The 14,025-nt window shown below is 43.4% G+C and overlaps 10 non-coding genes and 2 pseudogenes across 10 annotated transcripts; all 12 read right to left on the minus strand.

Annotated features, from left to right (window-relative positions):
• Window positions 1-84: 84 nt before the first annotated feature.
• LOC136735771 (5S ribosomal RNA) lies at window positions 85-203 on the minus strand. The gene has a single exon (XR_010811300.1). It is a non-coding gene; the product is annotated as a 5S ribosomal RNA (ribosomal RNA).
• A 1,055-nt stretch (window positions 204-1,258) lies between these two features.
• Window positions 1,259-1,377, minus strand: LOC136735736 (5S ribosomal RNA). Its single transcript, XR_010811266.1, has one exon. It is a non-coding gene; the product is annotated as a 5S ribosomal RNA (ribosomal RNA).
• A 1,055-nt stretch (window positions 1,378-2,432) lies between these two features.
• On the minus strand, window positions 2,433-2,551 carry LOC136735819 (5S ribosomal RNA). The gene has a single exon (XR_010811346.1). It is a non-coding gene; the product is annotated as a 5S ribosomal RNA (ribosomal RNA).
• A 1,066-nt stretch (window positions 2,552-3,617) lies between these two features.
• LOC136735476 (uncharacterized) lies at window positions 3,618-3,736 on the minus strand (annotated as a pseudogene).
• A 1,066-nt stretch (window positions 3,737-4,802) lies between these two features.
• LOC136735242 (5S ribosomal RNA) lies at window positions 4,803-4,921 on the minus strand. The gene has a single exon (XR_010810861.1). It is a non-coding gene; the product is annotated as a 5S ribosomal RNA (ribosomal RNA).
• A 1,055-nt stretch (window positions 4,922-5,976) lies between these two features.
• LOC136735281 (5S ribosomal RNA) lies at window positions 5,977-6,095 on the minus strand. The gene has a single exon (XR_010810898.1). It is a non-coding gene; the product is annotated as a 5S ribosomal RNA (ribosomal RNA).
• Window positions 6,096-7,150: 1,055 nt separating this feature from the next.
• Window positions 7,151-7,270, minus strand: LOC136735507 (uncharacterized; annotated as a pseudogene).
• Window positions 7,271-8,336: 1,066 nt separating this feature from the next.
• Window positions 8,337-8,455, minus strand: LOC136735541 (5S ribosomal RNA). The gene has a single exon (XR_010811078.1). It is a non-coding gene; the product is annotated as a 5S ribosomal RNA (ribosomal RNA).
• Window positions 8,456-9,521: 1,066 nt separating this feature from the next.
• LOC136735115 (5S ribosomal RNA) lies at window positions 9,522-9,640 on the minus strand. Its single transcript, XR_010810738.1, has one exon. It is a non-coding gene; the product is annotated as a 5S ribosomal RNA (ribosomal RNA).
• A 1,066-nt stretch (window positions 9,641-10,706) lies between these two features.
• Window positions 10,707-10,825, minus strand: LOC136735128 (5S ribosomal RNA). Its single transcript, XR_010810751.1, has one exon. It is a non-coding gene; the product is annotated as a 5S ribosomal RNA (ribosomal RNA).
• A 1,066-nt stretch (window positions 10,826-11,891) lies between these two features.
• LOC136735176 (5S ribosomal RNA) lies at window positions 11,892-12,010 on the minus strand. Its single transcript, XR_010810797.1, has one exon. It is a non-coding gene; the product is annotated as a 5S ribosomal RNA (ribosomal RNA).
• Window positions 12,011-13,065: 1,055 nt separating this feature from the next.
• On the minus strand, window positions 13,066-13,184 carry LOC136735177 (5S ribosomal RNA). The gene has a single exon (XR_010810798.1). It is a non-coding gene; the product is annotated as a 5S ribosomal RNA (ribosomal RNA).
• Window positions 13,185-14,025: the final 841 nt, after the last annotated feature.

Consider the following 14,025-nt stretch of genomic DNA (forward strand, 5'->3'; position numbering starts at 1 on the left):
TAAAATCTGAAATAATGATGAAATTGCGTGTATCCAAAGTTAAATCTCGTGATTTGTCGCCCTCTGTTGTGTAAAAGGTGCAAAAGCTTACAGCACCTGGTATTCCCAGGCGGTCTCCCATTCAAGTACTGACCAGGCCCGAGCCTGCTTAGCTTCCGAGATCGGACGAGATCGGGCGTATTCAGGCTAGTATGGCCGTAAGCCAGGGAGGCTGTCCCTGACGCTCTACTTAAAGGGAAGGCAATATCCGTTTCTGCCGTTCATACTTACAGTTGAACTATCTCTCTACTCTAAAGCCCGGGACACACCAGCGCGCCGCAGACAGTCCCTGCTAACATGCAACGTTGTGGCAACGTTGTGCGTTAGCTGGGGTGCCACACCAGACCGGAACTATATTTTACAAAACGAACACATTGTCTTGATAATACAGCTGTAATTGAGTGCCTGACACGCCAGTCAAGCGCAATCTTGAGAACGTGTGCATTTCAGTAAGGATTTCAATTGACATGCAGTGTGAAACTGAAAGGAGGTTGCATCACTATGATGCATAACATTGCATGTATTGTATTTTCAAGTGTGTGCATTCATCCTGTTGTTATTTTGTTTTGAAAGCAGACGAATCATTCAACAGGTTGCTGAGACAAATATAAACCAGTAAAACATATGAAGAGAAACAAACCTTGAATATAAGTTCAGTTGTTTAAACATTTGACAAACTATGGTGAGGGGGTAAGAAAACACACAAATCCAGCAGCTCCTGTATTTCAATACACCAGAACCCAATATTAATGGCGAGTCGGGTAGTCCATCATCACAGTTCGAGGGCAGGCATCATTTCAGTAATTTCATCCCGTTGCATTCACATCCGTGCCTTGAATGAGATTGAATGTGATCTTTGCTCTCAAGTATGTTCCCAAGTTTTACACTTTCGTGCTTTGCATGAATGGGAATGGAACCGTGTGTGTTGAATGAGGCTCCTTGTGAGCACTGAACTTTGACCAGTGGAGTTCCTTTTTGTGTTGCTGTAATTGTGTCATTTCTCGATGAGAAAGATTAGGCAACATTTAGTCAATTCTAGCCATGATGCTCAATTTATTTACGAATGTACCCTAGTTACTAGGGACCGTTTACGTTGGAGAACAAGATCTATTGTATGCCTGTGTATTTGGGGAAGTCAAATCTGAAATAATGATGAAATTGCGTGTATCCAAAGTTAAAACTCGTGATTTGTCGCCCTCTGGTGTGTAAAAGATGCAAAAGCTTACAGCACCTGGTATTCCCAGGCGGTCTCCCATCCAAGTACTGATCAGGCCCGAGCCTGCTTAGCTTCCGAGATCGGACGAGATCGGGCGTATTCAGGCTAGTATGGCCGTAAGCCAGGGAGGCTATCCCTGACGCTCTACTTAAAGGGAAGGCAATATCCGTTTCTGCCGCTCATACTTGCAGTTGAACTGTCTCTCTACTCTAAAGTCCGGGACACACCAGCGCGCCGCAGACAGTCCCTGCTAACACGAAACGTTGTGGCAACGTTGTGCGTTAGCTGGGGTGCCACACCAGACCGGAACTATATTTTACAAAACGAACACATTGTCTTGATAAAACAGCTGTAATTGAGTGCCTGACACGCCAGTCAAGCGCAATCTTGAGAAGGTGTGCATTTCAGAAAGGATTTCAATTGACATGCAGTATGAAACTGAAAGGAGGTTGCATCACTATGATGCATAACATTGCATGTATTGTATTTTCAAGTGTGTGCATTCATCCTGTTGTCATTTTGTTTTGAAAGCAGAAGAATCATTCAACAGGTTGCTGAGACAAATGTAAACCAGTAAAACATATGAAGAGAAACAAACCTTGAATATAAGTTCAGTTGTTTAAACATTTGACAAACTATGGTGAGGGGGTAAGAAAACACACAAATTCAGCAGCTCCTGTATTTCAATACACCAGAACCCAATATTATTGGCGAGTCGGGTAGTCCATCATCACAGTTCGAGGGCAGGCATCATTTCAGTAATTTCATCCCGTTGCATTCACATCCGTGCCTTGAATGAGATTGAATGTGATCTTTGCTCTCAAGTATGTTCCCAAGTTTTACACTTTCGTGCTTTGCATGAATGGGAATGGAACCGTGTGTGTTGAATGAGGCTCCTTGTGAGCACTGAACTTTGTCCGGTGGAGTTCCTTTTTGTGTTGCTGTAATTGTGTCATTTCTCGATGAGAAAGATTAGGCAACATTTAGTCACTTCTAGCCATGATGCTCAATTTATTTACGAATGTACCCTAGTTACTAGGGACCGTTTACGTTGGAGAACAAGATCTATTGTATGCCTGTGTATTTGGGGAAGTCAAATCTGAAATAATGATGAAATTGCGTGTATCCAAAGTTAAAACTCGTGATTTGTCGCCCTCTGGTGTGTAAAAGATGCAAAAGCTTACAGCACCTGGTATTCCCAGGCGGTCTCCCATCCAAGTACTGACCAGGCCCGAGCCTGCTTGGCTTCCGAGATCGGACGAGATCGGGCGTATTCAGGCTAGTATGGCCGTAAGCCAGGGAGGTTGTCCCTGACGCTCTACTTAAAGGGAAGGCAATATCCGTTTCTGCCGTTCATACTTACAGTTGAACTGTCTCTCTACTCTAAAGCCCGGGACACACCAGCGCGCCGCAGACAGTCCCTGCTAACACGTCACGTTGTGGCAACATTGTGGCAACGTTGTGCGTTAGCTGGGGTGCCACACCAGACCGGAACTATGTATTACAAAACGAACACATTGTCTTGATAAAACAGCTGTAATTGAGTGCCTGACACGCCAGTCAAGCGCAATTTTGAGAAGGTGTGCATTTCAGTAAGGATTTCAATTGACATGCAGTATGAAACTGAAAGGAGGTTGCATCACTATGATGCATAACATTGCATGTATTGTATTTTCAAGTGTGTGCATTCATCCTGTTGTCATTTTGTTTTGAAAGCAGAAGAATCATTCAACAGGTTGCTGAGACAAATGTAAACCAGTAAAACATATGAAGAGAAACAAACCTTGAATATAAGTTCAGTTGTTTAAACATTTGACAAACTATGGTGAGGGGGTAAGAAAACACACAAATCCAGCAGCTCCTGTATTTCAATACACCAGAACCCAATATTATTGGCGAGTCGGGTAGTCCATCATCACAGTTCGAGGGCAGGCATCATTTCAGTAATTTCATCCCGTTGCATTCACATCCGTGCCTTGAATGAGATTGAATGTGATCTTTGCTCTCAAGTATGTTCCCAAGTTTTACACTTTCGTGCTTTGCATGAATGGGAATGGAACCGTGTGTGTTGAATGAGGCTCCTTGTGAGCACTGAACATTGTCCAGTGGAGTTCCTTTTTGTGTTGCTGTAATTGTGTCATTTCTCGATGAGAAAGATTAGGCAACATTTAGTCACTTCTAGCCATGATGCTCAATTTATTTACGAATGTACCCTAGTTACTAGGGACCGTTTACGTTGGAGAACAAGATCTATTGTATGACTGTGTATTTGGGGAAGTCAAATCTGAAATAATGATGAAATTGCGTGTATCCAAAGTTAAAACTCGTGATTTGTCGCCCTCTGGTGTGTAAAAGATGCAAAAGATTACAGCACCTGGTATTCCCAGGCGGTCTCCCATCCAAGTACTGACCAGGAACGAGCCTGCTTAGCTTCCAAGATCGGACGAGATCGGGCGTATTCAGGCTAGTATTGCCGTAAGCCAGGAAGGCTGTCCCTGACGCTCTACTTAAAGGGAAGGCAATATCCGTTTCTGCCGTTCATACTTACAGTTGAACTGTCTCTCTACTCTAAAGCCCGGGACACACCAGCGCGCCGCAGACAGTCCCTGCTAACACGCCACGTTGTGGCAACATTGTGGCAACGTTGTGCGTTAGCTGGGGTGCCACACCAGACCGGAATTATATATTACAAAACGAACACATTCTCTTGATAAAACAGCAGTAATTGAGTGCCTGACACGCCAGTCAAGCGCAATCTTGAGAAGGTGTGCATTTCAGTAAGGATTTCAAATGACATGCAGTATGAAACTGAATGGAGGTTGCATCACTATGATGCATAACATTGCATGTATTGTATTTTCAAGTGTGTGCATTCATCCTGTTGTCATTTTGCTTTGAAAGCAGAAGAATCATTCAACAGGTTGCTGAGACAAATGTAAACCAGTAAAACATATGAAGAGAAACAAACCTTGAATATAAGTTCAGTTGTTTAAACATTTGACAAACTATGGTGAGGGGGTAAGAAAACACACAAATCCAGCAGCTCCTGTATTTCAATACACCAGAACCCAATATTATTGGCGAGTCGGGTAGTCCATCATCACAGTTCGAGGGCAGGCATCATTTCAGTAATTTCATCCCGTTGCATTCACATCCGTGCCTTGAATGAGATTGAATGTGATCTTTGCTCTCAAGTATGTTCCCAAGTTTTACACTTTCGTGCTTTGCATGAATGGGAATGGAACCGTGTGTGTTGAATGAGGCTCCTTGTGAGCACTGAACTTTGTCCGGTGGAGTTCCTTTTTGTGTTGCTGTAATTGTGTCATTTCTCGATGAGAAAGATTAGGCAACATTTAGTCACTTCTAGCCATGATGCTCAATTTATGTACGAATGTACCCTAGTTACTAGGGACCGTTTACGTTGGAGAACAAGATCTATTGTATGCCTGTGTATTTGGGGAAGTCAAATCTGAAATAATTATGAAATTGCGTGTATCCAAAGTTAAAACTCGTGATTTGTCGCCCTCTGGTGTGTAAAAGATGCAAAAGCTTACAGCACCTGGTATTCCCAGGCGGTCTCCCATCCAAGTACTGACCAGGCCCGAGCCTGCTTGGCTTCCGAGATCGGACAAGATCGGGCGTATTCAGGCTAGTATGGCCGTAAGCCAGGGAGGTTGTCCCTGACGCTCTACTTAAAGGGAAGGCAATATCCGTTTCTGCCGTTCATACTTACAGTTGAACTGTCTCTCTACTCTAAAGCCCGGGACACACCAGCGCGCCGCAGCCAGTCCCTGCTAACACGCCACGTTGTGGCAACGTTGTGCGTTAGCTGGGGTGCCACACCAGACCGGAACTATATTTTACAAAACGAACACATTGTCTTGATAATACAGCTGTAATTGAGTGCCTGACACGCCAGTCAAGCGCAATCTTGAGAAGGTGTGCATTTCAGTAAGGATTTCAATTGACATGCAGTATGAAACTGAAAGGAGGTTGCATCACTATGATGCATAACATTGCATGTATTGTATTTTCAAGTGTGTGCATTCATCCTGTTGTCATTTTGTTTTGAAAGCAGAAGAATCATTCAACAGGTTGCTGAGACAAATGTAAACCAGTAAAACATATGAAGAGAAACAAACCTTGAATATAAGTTCAGTTGTTTAAACATTTGACAAACTATGGTGAGGGGGTAAGAAAACACACAAATCCAGCAGCTCCTGTATTTCAATACACCAGAACCCAATATTATTGGCGAGTCGGTTAGTCCATCATCACAGTTCGAGGGCAGGCATCATTTCAGTAATTTCATCCCGTTGCATTCACATCCGTGCCTTGAATGAGATTGAATGTGATCTTTGCTCTCAAGTATGTTCCCAAGTTTTACACTTTCGTGCTTTGCATGAATGGGAATGGAACCGTGTGTGTTGAATGAGGCTCCTTGTGAGCACTGAACTTTGTCCGGTGGAGTTCCTTTTTGTGTTGCTGTAATTGTGTCATTTCTCGATGAGAAAGATTAGGCAACATTTAGTCACTTCTAGCCATGATGCTCAATTTATGTACGAATGTACCCTAGTTACTAGGGACCGTTTACGTTGGAGAACAAGATCTATTGTATGCCTGTGTATTTGGGGAAGTCAAATCTGAAATAATTATGAAATTGCGTGTATCCAAAGTTAAAACTCGTGATTTGTCGCCCTCTGGTGTGTAAAAGATGCAAAAGCTTACAGCACCTGGTATTCCCAGGCGGTCTCCCATCCAAGTACTGACCAGGCCCGAGCCTGCTTGGCTTCCGAGATCGAACAAGATCGGGCGTATTCAGGCTAGTATGGCCGTAAGCCAGGGAGGTTGTCCCTGACGCTCTACTTAAAGGGAAGGCAATATCCGTTTCTGCCGTTCATACTTACAGTTGAACTGTCTCTCTACTCTAAAGCCCGGGACACACCAGCGCGCCGCAGCCAGTCCCTGCTAACACGCCACGTTGTGGCAACGTTGTGCGTTAGCTGGGGTGCCACACCAGACCGGAACTATATTTTACAAAACGAACACATTGTCTTGATAATACAGCTGTAATTGAGTGCCTGACACGCCAGTCAAGCGCAATCTTGAGAAGGTGTGCATTTCAGTAAGGATTTCAATTGACATGCAGTATGAAACTGAAAGGAGGTTGCATCACTATGATGCATAACATTGCATGTATTGTATTTTCAAGTGTGTGCATTCATCCTGTTGTCATTTTGTTTTGAAAGCAGAAGAATCATTCAACAGGTTGCTGAGACAAATGTAAACCAGTAAAACATATGAAGAGAAACAAACCTTGAATATAAGTTCAGTTGTTTAAACATTTGACAAACTATGGTGAGGGGGTAAGAAAACACACAAATCCAGCAGCTCCTGTATTTCAATACACCAGAAGCCAATATTATTGGCGAGTCGGTTAGTCCATCATCACAGTTCGAGGGCAGGCATCATTTCAGTAATTTCATCCCGTTGCATTCACATCCGTGCCTTGAATGAGATTGAATGTGATCTTTGCTCTCAAGTATGTTCCCAAGTTTTACACTTTCGTGCTTTGCATGAATGGGAATGGAACCGTGTGTGTTGAATGAGGCTCCTTGTGAGCACTGAACTTTGTCCGGTGGAGTTCCTTTTTGTGTTGCTGTAATTGTGTCATTTCTCGATGAGAAAGATTAGGCAACATTTAGTCACTTCTAGCCATGATGCTCAATTTATTTACGAATGTACCCTAGTTACTAGGGACCGTTTACGGTGGAGAACAAGATCTATTGTATGCCTGTGTATTTGGGGAAGTAAAATCTGAAATAATGATGAAATTGTGTGTATCCAAAGTTAAAACTCGTGATTTGTCGCCCTCTGGTGTGTAAAAGGTGCAAAAGCTTACAGCACCTGCTATTCCCAGGCGGTCTCCCATCCAAGTACTGACCAGGCCCGAGCCTGCTTGGCTTCAGAGATCGGACGAGATCGGGCGTATTCAGGCTAGTATTTTCCGTAAGCCAGGGAGGTTGTCCCTGACGCTCTACTTAAAGGGAAGGCAATATCCGTTTCTGCCGTTCATACTTACAGTTGAACTGTCTCTCTACTCTAAAGCCCGGGACACACCAGCGCGCCGCAGACAGTCCCTGCTAACACGCCACGTTGTGGAAACGTTGTGGCAACGTTGTGCGTTAGCTGGGGTGCCACACCAGACCGGAACTATATTTTACAAAACGAACACATTGTCTTGATAAAACAGCTGTAATTGAGTGCCTGACTTGCCAGTCAAGCGCAATCTTGAGATGGTGTGCATTTCAGTAAGGATTTCAATTGACATGCAGTATGAAACTGAAAGGAGGTTGCATCACTATGATGCATAACATTGCATGTATTGTATTTTCAAGTGTGTGCATTCATCCTGTTGTCATTTTGTTATGAAAGCACAAGAATCATTCAACAGGTTGCTGAGACAAATGTAAACCAGTAAAACATATGAAGAGAAACAAACCTTGAATATAAGTTCAGTTGTTTAAACATTTGACAAACTATGGTGAGGGGGTAAGAAAACACACAAATCCAGCAGCTCCTGTATTTCAATACACCGGAACCCAATATTATTGGCGAGTCGGGTAGTCCATCATCACAGTTCAAGGGCAGGCATCATTTCAGTAATTTCATCCCGTTGCATTCACATCCGTGCCTTGAATGAGATTGAATGTGATCTTTGCTCTCAAGTATGTTCCCAAGTTTTACACTTTCGTGCTTTGCATGAATGGGAATGGAACCGTGTGTGTTGAATGAGGCTCCTTGTGAGCACTGAACTTTGTCCGGTGGAGTTCCTTTTTGTGTTGCTGTAATTGTGTCATTTCTCGATGAGAAAGATTAGGCAACATTTAGTCACTTCTAGCCATGATGCTCAATTTATTTACGAATGTACCATAGTTACTAGGGACCGTTTACGTTGGAGAACAAGATCTATTGTATGCCTGTGTATTTGGGGAAGTCAAATCTGAAATAATGATGAAATTGCGTGTATCCAAAGTTAAAACTCGTGATTTGTCGCCCTCTGGTGTGTAAAAGATGCAAAAGCTTACAGCACCTGGTATTCCCAGGCGGTCTCCCATCCAAGTACTGACCAGGCCCGAGCCTGCTTAGCTTCCGAGATCGGACGAGATCGGGCGTATTCAGGCTAGTATGGCCGTAAGCCAGGGAGGCTGTCCCTGACGCTCTACTTATAGGGAAGGCAATATCCGATTCTGCCGTTCATACTTACAGTTGAACTGTCTCTCTACTCTAAAGCCCGGGACACACCAGCGCGCCGCAGACAGTCCCTGCTAACACGCCACGTTGTGGCAACATTGTGGCAACGTTGTGCGTTAGCTGGGGTGCCACACCAGACCGGAACTATATATTACAAAACGAACACATTGTCTTGATAAAACAGCTGTAATTGAGTGCCTGACACGCCAGTCAAGCGCAATCTTGAGAAGGTGTGCATTTCAGTAAGGATTTTAATTGACATGCTGTATGAAACTGAAAGGAGGTTGCATCACTATGATGCATAACATTGCATGTATTGTATTTTCAAGTGTGTGCATTCATCCTGTTGTCATTTTGTTTTGAAAGCAGAAGAATCATTCAACAGGTTGCTGAGACAAATGTAAACCAGTAAAACATATGAAGAGAAACAAACCTTGAATATAAGTTCAGTTGTTTAAACATTTGACAAACTATGGTGAGGGAATAAGAAAACACACAAATCCAGCAGCTCCTGTATTTCAATACACCAGAACCCAATATTATTGGCGAGTCGGGTAGTCCATCATCACAGTTCGAGGGCAGGCATCATTTCAGTAATTTCATCCCGTTGCATTCACATCCGTGCCTTGAATGAGATTGAATGTGATCTTTGCTCTCAAGTATGTTCCCAAGTTTTACACTTTCGTGCTTTGCATGAATGGGAATGGAACCGTGTGTGTTGAATGAGGCTCCTTGTGAGCACTGAACTTTGTCCGGTGGAGTTCCTTTTTGTGTTGCTGTAAATGTGTCATTTCTCGATGAGAAAGATTAGGCAACATTTAGTCACTTCTAGCCATGATGCTCAATTTATTTACGAATGTACCCTAGTTACTAGGGACCGTTTACGTTGGAGAACAAGATCTATTGTATGCCTGTGTATTTGGGGAAGTCAAATCTGAAATAATGATGAAATTGCGTGTATCCAAAGTTAAAACTCGTGATTTGTCGCCCTCTGGTGTGTAAAAGATGCAAAAGCTTACATCACCTGGTATTCCCAGGCGGTCTCCCATCCAAGTACTGACCAGGCCCGAGCCTGCTTAGCTTCCGAGATCGGACGAGATCGGGCGTATTCAGGCTAGTATGGCCGTAAGCCAGGGAGGTTGTCCCTGACGCTCTACTTAAAGGGAAGGCAATATCCGTTTCTGCCGCTCATACTTGCAGTTGAACTGTCTCTCTATTCTAAAGTCCGGGACACACCAGCGCGCCGCAGATAGTCCCTGCTAACACGCCACGTTGTGGCAACGTTGTGCGTTAGCTGGGGTGCCACACCAGACCGGAACTATATTTTACAAAACGAACACATTGTCTTGATAATACAGCTGTAATTGAGTGCCTGACACGCCAGTCAAGCGCAATCTTGAGAAGGTGTGCATTTCAGTAAGGATTTCAATTGACATGCAGTATGAAACTGAAAGGAGGTTGCATCACTATGATGCATAACATTGCATGTATTGTATTTTCAAGTGTGTGCATTCATCCTGTTGTCATTTGTTTTTGAAAGCAGAAGAATCATTCAACAGGTTGCTGAGACAAATGTAAACCAGTAAAACATATGAAGAGAAACAAACCTTGAATATAAGTTCAGTTGTTTAAACATTTGACAAACTATGGTGAGGGGGTAAGAAAACACACAAATCCAGCAGCTCCTGTATTTCAATACACCAGAACCCAATATTATTGGCGAGTCGGGTAGTCCATCATCACAGTTCGAGGGCAGGCATCATTTCAGTAATTTCATCCCGTTGCATTCACATCCGTGCCTTGAATGAGATTGAATGTGATCTTTGCTCTCAAGTATGTTCTCAAGTATGTTCCCAAGTTTTACACTTTCGTGCTTTGCATGAATGGGAATGGAACCGTGTGTGTTGAATGATGCTCCTTGTGAGCACTGAACTTTGTCCGGTGGAGTTCCTTTTTTGTTGCTGTAATTGTGTCATTTCTTGATGAGAAAGATTAGGCAACATTTAGTCACTTCTAGCCATGATGCTCAATTTATTGACGAATGTACCCTATTTACTAGGGACCGTTTACGTTGGAGAACAAGATCTATTGTATGCCTGTGTATTTGGGGAAGTAAAATCTGAAATAATGATGAAATTGCGTGTATCCAAAGTTAAAACTCGTGATTTGTCGCCCTCTGGTGTGTAAAAGGTGCAAAAGCTTACAGCACCTGGTATTCCCAGGCGGTCGCCCATCCAAGTACTAACCAGGCCCGAGTCTGCTTGGCTTCCGAGATCGGACGAGATCGGGCGTATTCAGGCTAGTATGGCCGTAAGCCAGGGAGGCTGTCCCTGACGCTCTACTTAAAGGGAAGGCAATATCCGTTTCTGCCGTTCATACTTACAGTTGAACTGTCTCTCTACTCTAAAGCCCGGGACACACCAGCGCGCCGCAGACAGTCCCTTCTTACACGCCACGTTGTGGCAACGTTGTGGCAACGTTGTGCGTTAGCTGGGGTGTCACACCAGACCGGAACTATATTTTACAAAACGAACACATTGTCTTGATAAAACAGCTGTAATTGAGTGCCTGACACGCCAGTCAAGCGCAATCTTGAGAAGGTGTGCATTTCAGTAAGGATTTCAATTGACATGCAGTATGAAACTGAAAGGAGGTTGCATCACTATGATGCATAACATTGCATGTAGTGTATTTTCAAGTGTGTGCATTCATCCTTTTGTCATTTTGTTTTGAAAGCAGAAGAATCATTCAACAGGTTGCTGAGACAAATGTAAACCAGTAAAACATATGAAGAGAAACAAACCTTGAATATAAGTTCAGTTGTTTAAACATTTGACAAACTATGGTGAGGGGTTAAGAAAACACACAAATCCAGCAGCTCCTGTATTTCAATACACCAGAACCCAATATTATTGGCGAGTCGGGTAGTCCATCATCACAGTTCGAGGGCAGGCATCATTTCAGTAATTTCATCCCGTTGCATTCACATCCGTGCCTTGAATGAGATTGAATGTGATCTTTGCTCTCAAGTATGTTCCCAAGTTTTACACTTTCGTGCTTTGCATGAATGGGAATGGAACCGTGTGTGTTGAATGAGGCTCCTTGTGAGCACTGAACTTTGTCCGGTGGAGTTCCTTTTTGTGTTGCTGTAATTGTGTCATTTCTCGATGAGAAAGATTAGGCAACATTTAGTCACTTCTAGCCATGATGCTCAATTTATTTATGAATATACCCTAGTTACTAGGGACCGTTTACGTTGGAGAACAAGATCTATTGTATGCCTGTGTATTTGGGGAAGTCAAATCTGAAATAATGATGAAATTGCGTGTATCCAAAGTTAAAACTCGTGATTTGTCGCCCTCTGTTGTGTAAAAGATGCAAAAGCTTACAGCACCTGGTATTCCCAGGCGGTCTCCCATCCAAGTACTGTCCAGGCCTGAGCCTGCTTAGCTTCCGAGATCGGACGAGATCGTGCGTATTCAGACTAGTATGGCCGTAAGCCAGGGAGGGTGTCCCTGACGCTCTACTTAAAGGGAAGGCAATATCCGTTTCTGCCGCTCATACTTGCAGTTGAACTGTCTCTCTACTCTAAAGTCCGGGACACACCAGCGCGCCGCAGACAGTCCCTGCTAACACGAAACGTTGTGGCAACGTTGTGCGTTAGCTGGGGTGCCACACCAGACCGGAACTATATTTTACAAAACGAACACATTGTCTTGATAAAACAGCTGTAATTGAGTGCCTGACACGCCAGTCAAGCGCAATCTTGAGAAGGTGTGCATTTCAGTAAGGATTTCAATTGACATGCAGTATGAAACTGAAAGGAGGTTGCATCACTATGATGCATAACATTGCATGTAGTGTATTTTCAAGTGTGTGCATTCATCCTGTTGTCATTTTGTTTTGAAAGCAGAAGAATCATTCAACAGGTTGCTGAGACAAATGTAAACCAGTAAAACATATGAAGAGAAACAAACCTTGAATATAAGTTCAGTTGTTTAAACATTTGACAAACTATGGTGAGGGGGTAAGAAAACACACAAATCCAGCAGCTCCTGTATTTCAATACACCAGAAACCAATATTATTGGCGAGTCGGGTAGTCCATCATCACAGTTCGAGGGCAGGCATCATTTCAGTAATTTCATCCCGTTGCATTCACATCCGTGCCTTGAATGAGATTGAATGTGATCTTTGCTCTCAAGTATGTTCCCAAGTTTTACACTTTCGTGCTTTGCATGAATGGGAATGGAACCGTGTGTGTTGAATGAGGCTCCTTGTGAGCACTGAACTTTGTCCGGTGGAGTTCCTTTTTGTGTTGCTGTAATTGTGTCATTTCTCGATGAGAAAGATTAGGCAACATTTAGTCACTTCTAGCCATGATGCTCAATTTATTTATGAATATACCCTAGTTACTAGGGACCGTTTACGTTGGAGAACAAGATCTATTGTATGCCTGTGTATTTGGGGAAGTCAAATCTGAAATAATGATGAAATTGCGTGTATCCAAAGTTAAAACTCGTGATTTGTCGCCCTCTGTTGTGTAAAAGATGCAAAAGCTTACAGCACCTGGTATTCCCAGGCGGTCTCCCATCCAAGTACTGTCCAGGCCTGAGCCTGCTTAGCTTCCGAGATCGGACGAGATCGTGCGTATTCAGACTAGTATGGCCGTAAGCCAGGGAGGGTGTCCCTGACGCTCTACTTAAAGGGAAGGCAATATCCGTTTCTGCCGCTCATACTTGCAGTTGAACTGTCTCTCTACTCTAAAGTCCGGGACACACCAGCGCGCCGCAGACAGTCCCTGCTAACACGAAACGTTGTGGCAACGTTGTGCGTTAGCTGGGGTGCCACACCAGACCGGAACTATATTTTACAAAACGAACACATTGTCTTGATAATACAGCTGTAATTGAGTGCCTGACACGCCAGTCAAGCGCAATCTTGAGAAGGTGTGCATTTCAGTAAGGATTTCAATTGACATGCAGTATGAAACTGAAAGGAGGTTGCATCACTATGATGCATAACATTGCATGTATTGTATTTTCAAGTGTGTGCATTCATCCTGTTGTCATTTTGTTTTGAAAGCAGAAGAATCATTCAACAGGTTGCTGAGACAAATGTAAACCAGTAAAACATATGAAGAGAAACAAACCTTGAATATAAGTTCAGTTGTTTAAACATTTGACAAACTATGGTGAGGGGGTAAGAAAACACACAAATCCAGCAGCTCCTGTATTTCAATACACCAGAACCCAATATTATTGGCGAGTCGGGTAGTCCATCATCACAGTTCGAGGGCAGGCATCATTTCAGTAATTTCATCCCGTTGCATTCACATCCGTGCCTTGAATGAGATTGAATGTGATCTTTGCTCTCAAGTATGTTCCCAAGTTTTACACTTTCGTGCTTTGCATGAATGGGAATGGAACCGTGTGTGTTGAATGAGGTTCCTTGTGAGCACTGAACTTTGTCCGGTGGAGTTCCTTTTTGTGTTGCTGTAATTGTGTCATTTCTCGA

The sequence above is a fragment of the Amia ocellicauda genome, unplaced genomic scaffold (assembly GCF_036373705.1).
Source record: "Amia ocellicauda isolate fAmiCal2 unplaced genomic scaffold, fAmiCal2.hap1 HAP1_SCAFFOLD_41, whole genome shotgun sequence".
NCBI lineage: Eukaryota > Metazoa > Chordata > Actinopteri > Amiiformes > Amiidae > Amia > Amia ocellicauda.